At 46.4% G+C, this 17210-nt stretch overlaps 3 non-coding genes across 3 annotated transcripts; 1 reads left to right on the top strand and 2 right to left on the bottom strand.

The window, feature by feature from the left end:
- Nucleotides 1-1415: 1415 nt before the first annotated feature.
- TRNAQ-CUG (transfer RNA glutamine (anticodon CUG)) lies at nt 1416-1487 on the bottom strand. Its single transcript has one exon. It is a non-coding gene; the product is annotated as a tRNA-Gln (tRNA).
- A 12546-nt stretch (nt 1488-14033) lies between these two features.
- TRNAR-UCG (transfer RNA arginine (anticodon UCG)) lies at nt 14034-14106 on the top strand. Its single transcript has one exon. It is a non-coding gene; the product is annotated as a tRNA-Arg (tRNA).
- Nucleotides 14107-17101: 2995 nt separating this feature from the next.
- Nucleotides 17102-17173, bottom strand: TRNAQ-CUG (transfer RNA glutamine (anticodon CUG)). The gene has a single exon. It is a non-coding gene; the product is annotated as a tRNA-Gln (tRNA).
- Nucleotides 17174-17210: the final 37 nt, after the last annotated feature.

Genomic DNA, 17210 nt, shown 5'->3' with positions numbered 1-17210 from the left:
AATAGGTGTTTTGGTGACCTTATTTACTGGCAACATTTTCAGACCTGGCATAGTTTTTATTGAATGACTAACTTTATTAAAATGACTTTTTGCTGACTACATTTACCTGCAGACATTTTCACATAGAACCATGTTAGATATTACAAGAAGGCTGGAGATAAGTCTATAAGAGGCCAGTATGGCGGGGTCCAGTGTTGGTTTCTTTATAAGCATGAAGGTAACGCCTGCCGTGTTCATATGGGGGACAAACCAGCGGAAAAGATGGGGTTGATCAGATGAGCCTCTTAAAGGCATTGAAGGAAAAGCTGTTCCAGGGCCACAGCTGAGCCAGTGGATTTGAGCTTATTGATCAGTTCAAGGACAGCGGCAGCATCCACCCATTGTGAGGGGAAGCAAAGCACCTTTTCTCGTCCTGGGCACAGGCAAGGCAGCTGGCAGGGATCTATGTCCATTGCAAGAACATACAGATTCCTTGTTTTAGTAATGATTTGCCGGAAAGTGAAAAATAAATCAAGACTTTCAAAGAGAAATGCAGATGGGAGATATAAGGGAAACATGATTTATGTTAAGATGGTTTCTAGAGATGCTGCCAAAACAACATATTACATTTTATAACCATACTATATAGGCACATATGTTTTCATGCACATCACGTGCAAAACCAAGACACACGCAGTAACGAGCGGGAAAACTCAGCAAATGGTTCTTACTTCTTGAACCAGTTGTCCGTTTTCCTTTTCAGTGAATTAAACGTGTAATAACATTCCATTGGTGTCAATCTGAAAAACATGTAAAAGCAACAACAACATACATGGATATGAAAGAAAGACTGAGAAGACATATAGTCCTTGAAGTGGCGAGTCTCAAGGTCTGCTGGTTCACATTAAATAAGAGGAGGAAATAGGTTATGTGGGAGTTTGATACATAACCAGCTCAATGTGATTGAACTGTTTTAGGGGTACAAAGAGAGTACATCTAAAAAAAAAGAGGTATTAGATAGAGGGTCCCCTGTCAGTTCCAGGCGATAAAACATGCACCGAAAAAAGGGATTCTGCGGTCATGGGAGAGTCATCAACTTACATTTAGGACAGTAAGCAAGGACGTAGATTTAGGACAGTAAGCAAGATTAATGAGCACAGAATGTTAGATGCTATGCAACTGTTTCCCGAATACTTTGCTGACCTGCTGCTCAGAGAGAACACTAAGAGATGAAAGGCAGAGAAATTGAAGTTCTGTTGCAGAAACCTGGGAACGCCTTCTCTGTTTAAATAAAGACTATGAAAGTACCATGTGTACCGTCTCCAAACACACAAGTCACTTCTGCCACCATTTGCAAGTAAAAATAGCAAGACACGTCCTGTTAACATTAAATCGACATAACATTTTTATGTTAAATGTTTTTTTTCAAAAAAACTAGGTCCCACCGAGATTTGAACTCGGATCGCTGGATTCAGAGTCCAGAGTGCTAACCATTACACCATGGAACCACGTGAACAGTACTTTCCAGTCCCTCAATATACTCTGTTCAAGAAGGAGAAGTACATGCAGTAGCATATTTTTGTTATCTACTGTAATTCTAGTTTAAGATTTCACCTTTTTGCAGAAAAGCATAGCCAAGCGTCCAATCAGTGAAATTTCATGAGCAAATCTGGAAAATCCAGAATGACTCCTTTCATGATTGAGATTTTATTATTTAGAAGAGAAAACATGGATATTGTACATGAATACAGGTATCTCACTAACACAATCACTCAACGTCCCACTTGCAGGGGCAGGAGGGCAGGGACCCTTACTAGCAGCGCTTCTGGTAGCCATGCACAACTCGCCATTCTCTTATCTACGCTGTTGGCGCTAACCTATTCCTAATTAGCGTATAATAAAGAGATTGGGTTTGCATGGGTTGGACTAAATAGGAGGACTAATATAAAAGAACTAGTTACTCTTACCTTGTAACGTTCTTTCGATGGGATGTTCCTCCGACGTATTCCTTATCTTAGATAGAAATCCTTCAGCTTTGCTGGCCTCGGAAAATTTTTTCGCCAGAGGGCGCTGCGCGTCGATGATCGCCGAGTCGATGACCCTCGACGGCCTCCGTGCCGACGTCGACGTCATCCTGCCTATAAAGGCCGCGCGCAGCGTCCGTTGCTCAGTTCCGTTTTGTAGTCCCCAGTAATGTTTTTGGATTAGACTAATCACCTTGAAGGAGCATAGGCTGCAAACCCACAGGAAGTCATACTGCGGGGATGGATGGGAGGGTCGATAAGGAATACGTCGGAGGAACATCCCATCGAAAGAACGTTACAAGGTAAGAGTAACTAGTTCTTCGAAGGGATTGTGTCCTCCGACGTATTCCTTATCTTAGATAGACTCCCATAGCAGTGGTATTGTGACTGGAGGCGGGAGTAATAAAAGTTATGTTACCCTTCCAGAATGGACAGAGTGTAACACAGCCTTGCCGAATCTAGTTTCTTGACTAGAGGAGGAATCCAGGCTATAGAATTTGGTAAATGTATGTGCGGACGACCATGTGGCAGCCGCACATATATCTCGAATTGGCACCCCTCTTTGAAGGGCTGAGGATGTTGCGATACCCCTGGTAGAATGAGCCCTTAGATTTTGAGGAGGCTCCTTTCCTGCCAATTTGTAGCACTCCAGAATGGCTAAAATAATCCATCTGGAGATGGTTTGTTTTGTTATTGGAAGGCCCAACTTATGTCCTGCATAACCTACAAAGAGTTGGTCTGCTTGTCTGATCTTAGCCAATCTGCTGATATAGAAGCTCAAGGCTCGCTTAGGGTCCAGCCTGTGCAGTCTCTCTTCCTCCTTCCCCGGATGAGGAGGAGGGTAGAAAGAAGGTAATATAATCTTCTGAGGGATGTGAAACTCCGAGACTACCTTCGGGAGGAAGTTAGGCTTCACCTGAAGAACAACTTTGTCCTTGTAAAAGATTGTATGTGGAGGTTTACACGATAAGGCTTGCAACTCGCTAACCCTTCTAGCAGATGTCAATGCTATTAGCAAAACAGTTTTGAGGGTGAGAAGCTTCAATGAACAAGAGTGTAGTGGTTCAAAAGGGGCACCCTTTAGGAAGTTTAAAATTAGGTTTAAATCCCATAAGGGAACTTGAAAAGGTTTCGGGGGATAAACATTAGTTAATCCTTTTAGGTATTGTATTACCAATGGAATTTTGAAGTATGAAGGCTCCTCTGCAGTGCGCTTAAAGATTGATAGCGCTGCGAGATAGCCCTTAATTGTGCCAACCTGTAGGCCTGAATTAGCCAGGTAAAGTAAGAATGACAACACCATAGGTGTACCACAAGAAAAGGGTTCAATATTCTTTTCTCTGCACCAGCTGCAAAATTTGTTCCAACGGCAGCGGTATAGAGTTTTAGTTGCCGGCCTTCTGGCCGAAAGCAACACCTCCATAACATCATCCGGAAGGTCCCAATCCTTGTACCTCAACCTTTCAGACACCAAGCGTGAAGGTTGAGGGTCTTGATGGCTGGATGGAGAACCTGACCTTCCTTCTGCGAGAGAAGATCCTCTCTGTATGGCAGTCGAATTGGAGGGCAGATGGACATGTCTAGAAGGTCCGGGTACCACGTTCTCCTGGCCCAATCCGGGGCAATTAGGATCATGGTCTTCCGAAACCTTCTCAACCTCCTGATCATTTGAGGAATGACAGGGACCGGAGGGAACGCGTACAGAAGTGGGAACTCCCAGTCCACTACGAACGCATCTCCTAGAGCTCCTCTCGGGGGAAATTCCCTTGAGCAAAATCTGTCGCACTTCCTGTTGATACTGGTGGCGAACAGATCCACTTGAGGGGTTCCCCAAAGGGCGAAGATCTCTTGAAGGACTTCCTGAGCTATCTCCCACTCGTGAGAGACTGTGCTCTGCCTGCTCAGAGCGTCCGCTGTCAAGTTCTTCTCTCCGGCTAGGTGAATTGCCGATAGAGAGATTCCTTCCTGAATTGCCCAAAACCAGAGCTGCATCGCCTCTCTGCACAGTGGTAGTGAGCCTACGCCTCCTCTTTTGTTGAGGTAGTGCATGGCCACTGTATTGTCCGTCATTATTAGGACGTTTCTTCCCCGTACAGACGGCAGAAAAGCCTTCAGCGCTAGTCTGATGGCTCTCAGCTCCAACAGGTTGATATGTAGTCTGGACTCCGATGGAGACCAACGACCGCTGATGGTCAAGTCGTTGGCGTGAGCTCCCCACCCCGTGAGTGAGGCATCCGTGACTACTGTTATCTCCGGCCATGGTTGCCAAAACATTTCTCCTTTCAGGATGTTCTCCCGACAGGCCCACCACTGAAGGTCTCGGGCTACTTTGACCGGGATCCGAAGGAGATCTGTCATCCTTCCTGAGAACTGTGACCACTGAGTTCTCAGTGCCCACTGGAGGGATCTCATTCTCAGGCGAGCCTCCGGCACGAGGAATATGCAGGATGCCATGAGGCCTAGCAACCTCAGAAAGTCGTAGGCTGGGAGATATTGGGCATTCTGAAATCTGATGACCATCTGCAGAATATCTCGAGCCCTCACCTCTGGTGGCAAGGCTTTTCCCAGGGAAGTGTCCAGGACTGCTCCAATGAATTGGAGTCTCTGTGATGGTATCATCTGTGACTTCTTTAAATTGAGGGAGAAGCCCAGCTTGTGAAGGAAGTGGCAAACATAATCTAGTTGTCTCTGAGCCTGTTCCGAAGATACAGCTCTGATCAACCAATCGTCTAGGTAAGGGTAGACATGAATCCCTTCCCTCCTTAGACTTGCAGCCACAACCGACATTAGCTTGGTAAAGACCCTCGGGGCGGAGGTTAGCCCAAATGGCAGAACTCGAAATTGATAATGAGAGCTGCCAATTGCGAACCTCAGGTATCTCCTGTGCCTGGGATGGATCGGCACATGGAAATAAGCGTCCTGGAGGTCTAGAGATACCAACCAGTCCTGAAGCTGGAGGGCCTGAAGGATCTGAGAGAGAGTCACCATCTTGAACTTGTCCTTTCGGAGGAATTTGTTCAATTCCCGTAAGTCTAAGATGGGTCTCAGTCCTCCGTCCTTCTTCGGTATTATGAAGTAGGGGGAGTACCAACCCTTGTTCCTTTCCGCTACAGGTACCAGTTCTATGGCACCTTTCTCTAGCAGGTCTAAAACCTCCTGCAAGAGGAGCGGATCTGGAAGCTTCAAAGGGTTGTTCCCCGGTGGATGACTCTGAGGGATATGTAGGAAGGGCAGGCAGTAACCTTGGGCCACTGTCTCCAGAGCCCAAGCATCTGACGTAATAGCCTGCCATTCCGTCAGATGGTGAGTTAACCTGCCCCCTACTGGTGTTCTGTGAGGGGAGACCTCAGAGTGGTTTTGAAGCGGCTGATGCAGTTGCCGAAGGTAAAGTGGCTCCTGCTCCTGCGGGTGCGGCTTTCTTTCCCCTACCCCGTCCACCACGGGTAAATCTTCCTTGGCCTCTTTGAGCCGGTCGTCCCCTGCCCCTTCCATATGAGGAATAGTAACGAAAGGACCGTCCTCTCCACGATGATCCCGAAGGACGAAAGGTATTCTGACGGATAGCAGCTCCCAATGACTTGGCTGCTGCCTTGGACGTTTGCAGTTTCTCCAAACTGTCATCCGCCTTCTTTCCAAAGAGGGTAGAACCGTCAAAGGGCATATTCAAAAGCCTGGTCTGCACGTCAGAGGCAAAACCAGACTTCCTCAACCACGCATGCCTGCGGATTGTGGTACTTGCCGCCATGGCCCTGCTGATACTGTCAGCAGAATCTAGGCCAGTTTGTAGGGTCTCGCACATCGCATCTTTACCATCCCTGATGATGTTTAAAAATGCGTCCCTTTCCTCTCCTTCTTGGAGGCAGTCAGCCGCTGATGAAGCGCACTCCCAAAGGGTGTGGCTGAACCTAGCGAGCGTACAGGTCGCGTTAATAGACTTTAACGCCATGCTACAGGCAGAAAAAACCTTCTTAGCCATGGCATCATACTTTTTGTCATCCCTATCCTGCGGAGCAGTGGGGTATGCAGATGTGCTGCCTGATGAGGTTGCAGCCTGTACAACCAAGCTCTCAGGAGTAGGGTGTTTTGACAAATATTCAGGGTCAGAACTAGCCACCCTGTATTTTGTTGACAGTTTTTTATTTACTGCCGGGATAATTTCTGGCGTTTCCCAGTTTGTCAAAATCCTTCTCTGTAGAGCAGAGTGAAATGGAACCACAGGATCCTCCTGTGGGCCCTTGTCCAGTATGTCAGTGAGGTCATCCTGCTGAAAGGCAGGAGAAGGTGCAGACCAACCCATAAATTCTATGATTCTAGACATCAGAGCTCTATATGGAGTCTCCGCATGTTCTCCTGGGTCTGGTTTGATAAATTCTGCTTCAGGAGAAGTGTCCAAGCCACTAGCTTCCTGAAGTGCATCCTGAAGATTTTTTAATCTTCCTTCCTCAGAGGCGAAAGTCTCTGGCTCTGGTGATGTGGTCCTCTGTAAATCAATATCTTGGTCTGAATCCTCCCTTTCCTCAAAAATCGAGGTTAAAGGGGGATACATTGGTTTTTGGAATGGTATAAACCCCATTTCCAATGCAGAAGGAGCCATCATCACAGGCCTTGAAAACGTCGATGTCGTCGACACCGACGTGAAAGTACTCGAAGGCGCCGTGAAAAGCGTCGAGAAATGTGTACTAGGCCTCGAAGAACTCGAAAGGATCGGAGTCCTGCTCGAGAACGACGTCGACGTTCTCGGCGTCGAGTCGGAGGTCTTTTGTCTAACCGTTGGCTGTGGAGTAGCCGTGGTTCTTTCCTTCACCGGCGTCGATATCGGCGTCGACGTCGGCGTCGACTCGATCGACTGATGCGCCGATGAATCCTTCGACAACGGCGTCGATGGCGCCGACCTCTGTTTCGAAGGAGTTTTCGACGATGGCGTCGATGATGCTTTATCTCCCGATGGCTCGAGGCGCTTTCGGGTTGACTTTTCCGCCGGGTACTGCGACTCGCGGCGTTTAGATTTTTTGGGTTTTTTACCCGGGGTATCACCCTCAGCTGTCTTCGAGGGGGACGAGGCCGCTTTCTCGAAGACGCTTAGCATCTTTTTCCTGAATTCCTCCCACTCAGCTTGCGAGCTGCGTTTTGTGGGGCAATGAACTCTCTCAGGAGAACTCGACGAAGATGACGAAGGGGATCTCCTACGTCTCTTCTTCGAGTGTCTCGATGTCGACGAGTGGTGGGAGCCACTTCGTGATCTAGATCGAGAGTGTTTTTTATGGTGAGGAGACGAACGTCTCGACTCTACCGAAGAAGCTTTCGAGGAAGTTAAAGTTGACCTACCTCTCTCGAGCTTCCCCCTACGCTCCTTCAAGGCTTTCGCCGTCATGGAAAGGCATTCCTCACACTCCGAACTCTGGTGCGTGATTCCCAGACACCACAAACAGACCCTGTGAGGGTCCGTCAACGACATTTTCTTCCCGCAGTCTCGGCACTTTTTGAAACCGGACCGAGGGGTCGTCGGGTCGGAGGAGGATGCCATCGATATCGAGGTAAATAGTAGTTATTATATACGTTATCTTGACGAGAACTGAGCAACGGTGTTCCGAGGCACAACGAAGCGCGGAAAAACGGAACTGAACAACGGACGCTGCGCGCGGCCTTTATAGGCAGGATGACGTCGACGTCGGCACGGAGGCCGTCGAGGGTCATCGACTCGGCGATCATCGACGCGCAGCGCCCTCTGGCGAAAAAATTTTCCGAGGCCAGCAAAGCTGAAGGATTTCTATCTAAGATAAGGAATACGTCGGAGGACACAATCCCTTCGAAGAAGCTGTTTTCAAGGACTCAGTAGCGCCACCTGCAGACTGTATAGTATAACACTGAACCCTATAACAAAAACAGGACAAATATAGACAACTCTGGGTTTGTAACTGGCAACAAATGCAGGAATAATAAACTTAGAAATTCGTGGGTAGTCGAAACAATATTTTCAATGGAAAGAAAAAAACCTGAACTAAAGTGCAAAACAATTAAACTGCTGCATTTGAAAGGAAGATCAGCTATTGATCAACGTATAAGGCAAGAAAATAAGCCAGTTTAGGTAAATGGTATAAACAATCGCGTTCCCCTACGGATACGAATGGAGGAATACATATTTAAGCCTTTCGTGCTGGGGTGGGAAGGTGAGCGTATGTCACTGCTAGTTCACTATAAATCCCACAATGCACTTAAAAAGGTATTACCCAAATTGTTCCGAAAATATTGATCGCATGGTAGAGTTGACCCAATTCGGTCACTACCATTAGTTCGAATTTTTTCCAACAATTTGGGTGCCAAAATACCGGAACATGAGGAGCAGGGTTTGGAGGTGTCCCCTGCTCCCCATGTTAGGTATCTGTAGCCTCAGGGATTGCGGGGGTGTCCCCTGCATACTTAACAATGGAGGAGGTGGACAAAAATGGGCTGGGCCCCCGTTGTCAATGAACAGACAAAACGGGGGCCCGAGCAGTTTTACTGCGGGGGCAGATGACCCAGATCCCATAAATCAAGGTTATGGTATGTTACTGGGTTTTATACCCGATCCAGCGCCATTTGCATGGTCTCCAGGGGCTCCGCAGGATCTTAGAGAGAGGGATGGGTTACATTAGTGAGGAGAAGAGGGAAATGCAAGATGGCTTTGCTTTTGTGTTGACGCATGCACACTGGAAGTATCCTGCACTCTATGTGTGGATCGGTTGCCAGGTGTTCTGTGCCAAAAGCATGAAGGTGTTTTTGCATGAAGGGGTGCTTTATATGCCTGTGGTGCCAAGGGATGTTCTGCCATGGGTTGTGGTATGTAAATTGGTTGCAGAGGTGCAGTGTTCTGATGTTTGATATTGGTTGGGAGGGGTGTTCAAATGACATGCATGGGCGGCTTTGCTGGTGTGCCTGTTTTGTATGAAAAGTAGAATTTGAGCATGTAGTGCAGAGAGCAGTCAAAGTCCATGGTCCAGGTGGGTGAGGACCGCACAAAATCTGGAATCCACATTTAGCAGAACATCACATGGCAGAGCAAGGCTGAAAAAGACATGAAGGGTTAAAGAAAGCATTAGACGTCTCTCGTTTCATGCCTTGGTTGTGGTTTACCTTATTTTTGTACTTTTTGTAATACGTGCAACGCCTTGGATGAAGGTACTATATTGATGTTTAATAAATAAATTATACCAGCACATGAAAAATGCCAAACAAGGCAAAAGAAATGTGAGTCCTTCCTGTGCTCCTACCACTGGCGTCTGCAGAGAGCTTCCATTTCACTTTCTCACTTTGCTACTGTCAAACCGTGTCTCTCCCTCTCTTTTGCTCTCCCTCTCAAATAGATACATTGTATCCCATGTGCAACAGGGATCTTGGAATTGGGAGATGAAGGGAAGGAGTAAGGGAGACACTCCACGCATTGCCATAAAAGAAGTGCTATGGGTTATGGGAGACACAAACCTCGGGTTCAATTAAAGTTCGGCGTGAAATATGAATGCCCTGGGCAAACATTTCACTTTCCTGACTAAGTTGGTTGGCAGGCTGTGAGCCAATTTAGCTCTCAGCCTAACTTGCTCAGGGGCTGTGCTCAGTGGCCTCTTCTGACACTTTGTCATAGCAACGCTTGCCTTTCTCAGGCAATCAGAGGAGGGGTGGCTGTGATGGAAGAGTAGCATAGAAAGTATATGAAAGGAATCTTAACCAGCCCAGGTGGCCCAAAGGACTGGACACTTGCTTCTTAGCCAAGAGATTGTTGTTTTGGTTGCCATCCTTTATAAAGTGCTGCATTTTGATAAATGATCCAGCACTTCTTCTCAAAGAGTTGTAAGTGCTGTGAAGTGCACCCATATGGATGCGAGCAGGGGTGGCCCCAGCCCTTTGCTTGGGATTGCTTAAGCACTCGCACATTGAGGAGGTTGCAGGCATAAGGCAGCACTAAACTGACATTTAGTCTGGGGCACCAATTGGAAAGGGGGCCTTCAGCAAGATCTTGTAAACGTTCTCATCTTGTAGAGCAGACCATCTACCAGCAAACACTCATTAATGTTACAACAGAAGGAAACATACACTGGCAGAGGACACAAGCCTGCCCACACACAATCAATATATCCCTATGACGTAGACAAACACTTTATTGCTCAGCCCAGCCTTTAGATGGTTCACAACTCTAAGGACTAGCATCTATTTGTTAAACTAAATATCCTCTGAATTGGGATGAAAGATGCATCTAATGGGCCAAAGTAATGCCTAATAGCTATTAAGCCTCCTAGGCTCAGAGGAGGGGGAGGATCGACAGCCCAAGGGTAAATGACCCCAATCGCAACCAGCTTTCAAAACTGTCATCCTGCCCCCCAGGATACCTCGCATTTGTTTTTGAAAAAAGAAATAGATTTTCTACGCAGTTTTCTCATGTTTTGGGCTCGGTGCAAAAGGTTTTTGTTTTATTTTGTCTTATTGTGTTGACTTTTTTGGAAAAAGTTTTCTTATTGTATAGGTACATTGTGGACTCTTATGTCCCAAATGAGGGCAGCCGACACAGAGCAGGACGCAATAACGCCGCGCACAACGAATAATTAGGGCCCCTCAAGAGCCCAGCTGTAATCACAGGACCAATCGCAGTATACCACTAAGGACCCCATAGGGGGCTTTGGACCATACTACATAGCCTTGAAAAGGACCCACGGGTCGACCTCACCTCTGATACCGTTGTGGGTGCCACTAGGTCAGTTATGGTGCGTACCTTGTCTGGGCCTGGCTTCGTTCCCTCGTCTGAAAAGGCGTGTCCATAGAATCGCAGCTTCTTTTTCTTTATGTTGCATTTGTCAAAATTTAGAGTGAGGCCTGGCGTTTGCAATGCTTCACATACCATAAGTGCCTGATCGTGTTCATTCTGTGAGGTTTTGTATACCAAAATGTCATCGCTGTAATTAAAATCGGTCTTTATCGATAACAGTACTTACCTGATGGCTTCCTGAAACATCTCTGCTGCCGAAGAGATGCCGAAATTAAGGCATATATATCTAAAAAGGCCACTATGTGTCGCATATGTGATGATCACATGGGATGAGGGATGCAGTCCCAGCTGGTGATATCCTTGAGATAGATCAAGCTTGTAAACTGTTGTGGCTCTGTTAAGCTGCACGATCATATCTCTATTTTTGGTCTGCGGCGGCGTTCTCCTTGGATGGCTGTGTTGGCTACGCTCATGTCGAAGCATATCCTGATGCGCCTTCCTTCCTTGGGAACCACCACTAGGGGTGAAATCCATGGTGTGGGCCCTACCGCCTTCTTAATGATTTCATTTTGCTACAGCTGTTGAACCTCCTGAGACACTGCCTGTTGCAAATGAAACCAAACCCTCCGGGGCTGTTGGGGTACTGGGCGCACCTTTTCATCGATGTGGAGCTAGTTGACGCTCCATTTCTATTTTCCCAGTCCCTTGAAGAGGGTCGGTATTTGTTTATCGCACTTGTTCTTTAGAAATGGGTCTGTGTGATAATCTTGCCACACTGTGCGTTAGCTGTCGGGGCCCCATACCGCACCTTACCACTTCTGTATCTTGGCAGTTTATATACATGAGTCCTATTGATTTCACCGTTTTGTAACTGAGCAGGGACCACCCATCTATAGGGCTTCTTATCACGTGTATCGTGGCGTTGGCCGAGCGTCCTCGTTGTGCGAGTGTCAGTTGAAATTGACGAATGGATGTGTAGTTACTGAGGTGTGCAACCCACACGGATGGCTATTGAGCCTGGATCTTTCTCTTTTGCAGTATCTTCCTAGCACCCATTTTGAGAAATTTGTGTTCTCCCATGATGCTCACTGTTGCTCCAATGTCCATGAGGAAGCAATGTGTAGCAGGCCCCATGTCAATCATCACCCTTGGGCCTTCCTCGGCTTCCTGGTCCCCTTACATTAGATTAAAATATTCGTCTGTGTAGTCTATATAAAACTCCTGTAGCATTTCCACATTATCTCAGTGGCTTTTAAATTCATTCTCGTATGGATCAGCATAATCCACGTACTAGTGTGGTATTTCTTTGTATGTCGCCACCTCAAATTTCAGAACCGGTTCCATCGCTCTGATCACTCTTTGTGGCATCTGCGAGTATGGCCGTGGTATCCTCCATGTTGTTTGTTGGGAAGCCCTCATTGATGGTCTCCACATGGTTGTCTGTGGTGGCCTTGCTGTCAGAAAAGGTCTGCCTTCTTGGCACACGGTGTGAAAGTGTCCTTCTCTTCCACATTTGGAGCATGCCTCACAAATTGCTGGGCATGTTCCGGTGTGCGGAAATGCGAATCCGCATCTGAAACATATCCGTTGTGGTATAGCTGACTGCCTGTTTGTTGGTATGGATATCGAGTAGGCCCCCTCGAGGTAACTGGTCCTCCCATGAACCGGTTGACCGGCCCTCTTGGTGTCATGAGAGCAGCCACCGTTTCATCTTTCTCTGTCTTCTTTTTCTGTGTTTCAATGGCTGTGGTCTGCAGATCTACCCTCTCATGCACTCTGGCCAGCTCAATGACTGTGTCAATGGTCAGCGGCTGCTTCAGCAACTGCTTCCAGAATGTAGACGATGTACACCCTTCTATCACCCTCAGCCTAGTAGACTCATCATCAGCAAAGCTCGCAAACGGCAGTGTATTAATTTCTGTAGTCGCTGTTGGGCTGGATGATTAATTTCTTGTTCAGTGCCCCCACACGGGTGTCATACGGTGTTCTTTCTTCTTACGGTATGGTCTTTATTTTACCGTTCATCTCATTGCCCAACACATTTGTGATCATGCCAGATATGGCCAGAGACTTTTCTTACCCCGCAGCACCTATGAAATCGGTGAAATCTTGCACCCATTCTGCCCACCGGGGACCTTTGTCGAATTGGAGCTGCAATGGGAATGGTGGGGGTTTTCAAAGGAAAGTGGCCCTTGCGCTTGAACTCTGCCTTGCTTGCTGCTCAGCTGGCTGCTCGTCCATCTTGCTGCTGTTCCAGGCCTCCCGGTGATGCAAATACCTCCTGGTCCACACCTTCTGTTTACCGGTTGCCTTTATCCTTTAATGTTCTCATCTTTTCTTACCCCTCTGTGGCGGATACAGGTATGGCAATGCAGCCGGGCCTGTTGCGTCAAAGGAAACAGCTGAGCAGAGTACATCCTCAGAGTGTACGTGGACTTCCTGACCTAGGTCTCTGGATGAGGGCACGGGACGCCACACAGTGCTGGTGGCAAGCAGAGTTGCGGATCACAGCGGAACAGTAATGTTGGAACGCAGACCATCCTGACCTCGGAGTCTGGATGCCGGCATGGGACGCCACTGCAGTCAGTGTCAAGTGGAACTGCGGACTGCAGTCGCGTAGGAACTGCAGAGTGCAGTGGACGTCTCTCGCGGCGTGGGACTTATGGCTTGTCGCCAGTTGTTGCATTTGGGCCTAAAGGGTCTGCATTCAACTCCGTCTATTGACTAATGTTTTCTCCCCTTACTCCTCCTCTTCCTCTCAGGCCCTTGTGACCTAGCATGGTCACTCCGTTAAAGCTGCTTCTGCCAGCTCACAACCCCCCACATTTTCATAAGCTTGTGGATCTAGGAAGCGGCTGTATGTTGTTTTTGGTGTTGCTTTTTTTTTTTATAAGTGTGCATAAGGAAGGCGCTGTGGCTTGTGGTGATGCAGGTGACCAGGACACATTTTCATCTATTTAGTTAATTAGATGAACATGAGAGCTGCATCGATTAAGACACAGCCTCAGAAGTCCACGGATAGAGAGAATACAGGCGGAAAAGGAGAGAACAATATTTGGGGACAGGCGGGGATGAAGCGAGACAGAGAGAAAGAAGTAAAACGCGTGAGAGACTGGTTCCTGTACTTTAGATCTGGGCTGTATATTTAAATGGGTCTTCATCTTAATATGTGTTCAACATATCACTTCCATAAAGAATGAGGGGATTGACTCTGGTCTAACCTCATAGACAGACAAGATAGCATATGCAATGTGATGGAGGACGCTATTTATATAAGTATACAGATGTTGCAACCAGTGGACCGCGTGGCCTAATGGATAAGGCGTCTGACTTCGAATCAGAAGATTGAGGGTTCGAGTCCCTTCGTGGTCGGGGACGTTTTGTACATTTAAATTATCTTTGCTTTTATAGGAAAAGTTGATGATGTACGCATCTGGAAATCCAGATGTCATATTTTGGAAACTAAAGCCGGCTACAGAGAAGACCATGAGATGCTCCTCAACACCATTCGTGTGCAAATGCTTAGGAAATACTGTCAGCCCATTGTATGGCTTCAGGTCGGAAGAGGGTTGTGTGTGCTGGCACGCATTGGGGGAGATTCATCCAATTTGCACTGCTCTAGTGCAGGAGCAGGGAAGGTATTTGTCTGGTTGTAGTGACAGTGAAATTACACAATATGGCTGCATGTTTGCAGTGCTGAAACGTTAACATCCGCACCGTTGGAAGCACCCAAAACACGAACACAAACATTGCGGCGTTAGGCCTGGCGCTAAGAGATGCACATGAAGGGTTTTGTAGCGCCCTAATTCCAACACATCTTTTGTCATTACGCTGGTGCTTAGCATAAACCTTGTCATTACAACAGTTTTGCTCATTGTAGCCCCAGCACAATGACAACATGCTGCTTGTTTTACCACCGGTGTAATAACAACATGTGCACGAGTGTTCAAGCTGGTAATGTTACCTTAGCAAATGTGGTAATTGTGTCTTCACTAAGGTTTCCGGAAATGCTTTCAAGGCATCAGTGCAGCGACCAGTATGCATCTGGATGTTGAACTGGCTCTACAAAAAGCAATTCATGCCCAGTTAAAAATAGCTCTAAATGCCGACTTTTCACAGCATCAGTATACTCCTACTTTGCATCATCCTGACATACTTCCAATTTGCAAATTGCATGTCATGTCATAATAAAGCAGGATGTGGTGGTCAGCCATATTTTCTGCCACCAAGCGCTCCAACAGAACCAGCACATCATGTTACAGGTATCCCGACAAAATATAGCCATCAAAAATAGTCTGTGAAAATGTCGTGGTGAAAATACCTCTGCAGTGAAAACGATGCCAAGCAAAAAGTAGTCAAAAACGCAGCTGAAAAGTAGCCAAAATTGGTAGTGTTGCTACAGTAATTGTTAGGTAAAAGAGTATTTAGTGGGCTTGTTATTGCCTGGTTTCGGGTTAGGGGAAGGATAGGGGTTAGGGTTAGAGTAAATATGTTCAGGTTTGGTTAGTGGTTAGACGAGATTCTGTGTCAGCTGAAGGGTTTGGGTATTGGTTTGGGGAAGTGTTAAAGAAATGGATACAGAGGATGGAAAGGGCTGGTGGTGTTGGCGTAGGATAGCAGTTAGGTTAAACCTAGTGGTTAGGGTAAAGTAATCATTAGGGTAAGTGTTAGAGTTGCAATTAAGGTAAGGTTAGTATTACAGGAAGGGTTCGGGTCAGGGCTAGTGCTGTGTAATTTGTGGCGACCTGGTGATTGTATTGGAGACAGGTTCACTGTTGATTTGCTCTTTATTTTGCATTCGCTAATATGCAAATAAAGTGCATTCGTGTGCTGAAGGGTTCCTGTTCTGTGAGAATTTAGGGTAGGATAAGTGGTGTAATTCGAGTTAGGGGACGGTTTAGGAATGGAGTTCATATTTAGGGTTGCAGCCTTGTGCTTTTGTGTATTTAAAAATAGGTGTTTTGGTGACCTTATTTACTGGCAACATTTTCAGACCTGGCATAGTTTTTATTGAATGACTAACTTTATTAAAATGACTTTTTGCTGACTACATTTACCTGCAGACATTTTCACATAGAACCATGTTAGATATTACAAGAAGGCTGGAGATAAGTCTATAAGAGGCCAGTATGGCGGGGTCCAGTGTTGGTTTCTTTATAAGCATGAAGGTAACGCCTGCCGTGTTCATATGGGGGACAAACCAGCGGAAAAGATGGGGTTGATCAGATGAGCCTCTTAAAGGCATTGAAGGAAAAGCTGTTCCAGGGCCACAGCTGAGCCAGTGGATTTGAGCTTATTGATCAGTTCAAGGACAGCGGCAGCATCCACCCATTGTGAGGGGAAGCAAAGCACCTTTTCTCGTCCTGGGCACAGGCAAGGCAGCTGGCAGGGATCTATGTCCATTGCAGGAACATACAGATTCCGTGTTTTAGTAATGATTTGCCGGAAAGTGAAAAATAAATCAAGACTTTCAAAGAGAAATGCAGATGGGAGATATAAGGGAAACATGATTTATGTTAAGATGGTTTCTAGAGATGCTGCCAAAACAACATATTACATTTTATAACCATACTATATAGGCACATATGTTTTCATGCACATCACGTGCAAAACCAAGACACACGCGGTAACGAGCGGGAAAACTCAGCAAATGGTTCTTACTTCTTGAACCAGTTGTCCGTTTTCCTTTTCAGTGAATTAAACGTGTAATAACATTCCATTGGTGTCAATCTGAAAAACATGTAAAAGCAACAACAACATACATGGATATGAAAGAAAGACTGAGAAGACATATAGTCCTTGAAGTGGCGAGTCTCAAGGTCTGCTGGTTCACATTAAATAAGAGGAGGAAATAGGTTATGTGGGAGTTTGATACATAACCAGCTCAATGTGATTGAACTGTTTTAGGGGTACAAAGAGAGTACATCTAAAAAAAAAGAGGTATTAGATAGAGGGTCCCCTGTCAGTTCCAGGCGATAAAACATGCACCGAAAAAAGGGATTCTGCGGTCATGGGAGAGTCATCAACTTACATTTAGGACAGTAAGCAAGGACGTAGATTTAGGACAGTAAGCAAGATTAATGAGCACAGAATGTTAGATGCTATGCAACTGTTTCCCGAATACTTTGCTGACCTGCTGCTCAGAGAGAACACTAAGAGATGAAAGGCAGAGAAATTGAAGTTCTGTTGCAGAAACCTGGGAACGCCTTCTCTGTTTAAATAAAGACTATGAAAGTACCATGTGTACCGTCTCCAAACACACAAGTCACTTCTGCCACCATTTGCAAGTAAAAATAGCAAGACACGTCCTGTTAACATTAAGTCGACATAACATTTTTATGTCAAATGTTTTTTTTCAAAAAAAACTAGGTCCCACCGAGATTTGAACTCGGATCGCTGGATTCAGAGTCCAGAGTGCTAACCATTACACCATGGAACCACGTGAGCAGTACTTTCCAGTCCCTCAATATACTCTG

The sequence above is a fragment of the Ambystoma mexicanum genome (genome assembly GCF_040938575.1).
Source record: "Ambystoma mexicanum isolate Mex_15411 chromosome 12 unlocalized genomic scaffold, UKY_AmexF1_1 Mex_chr12_unloc.2, whole genome shotgun sequence".
Taxonomy (NCBI): domain Eukaryota; kingdom Metazoa; phylum Chordata; class Amphibia; order Caudata; family Ambystomatidae; genus Ambystoma; species Ambystoma mexicanum.
The sequence above is the reverse complement of the archived record's forward strand: the minus strand, read 5'-3'. Positions and strand labels throughout refer to the sequence as shown.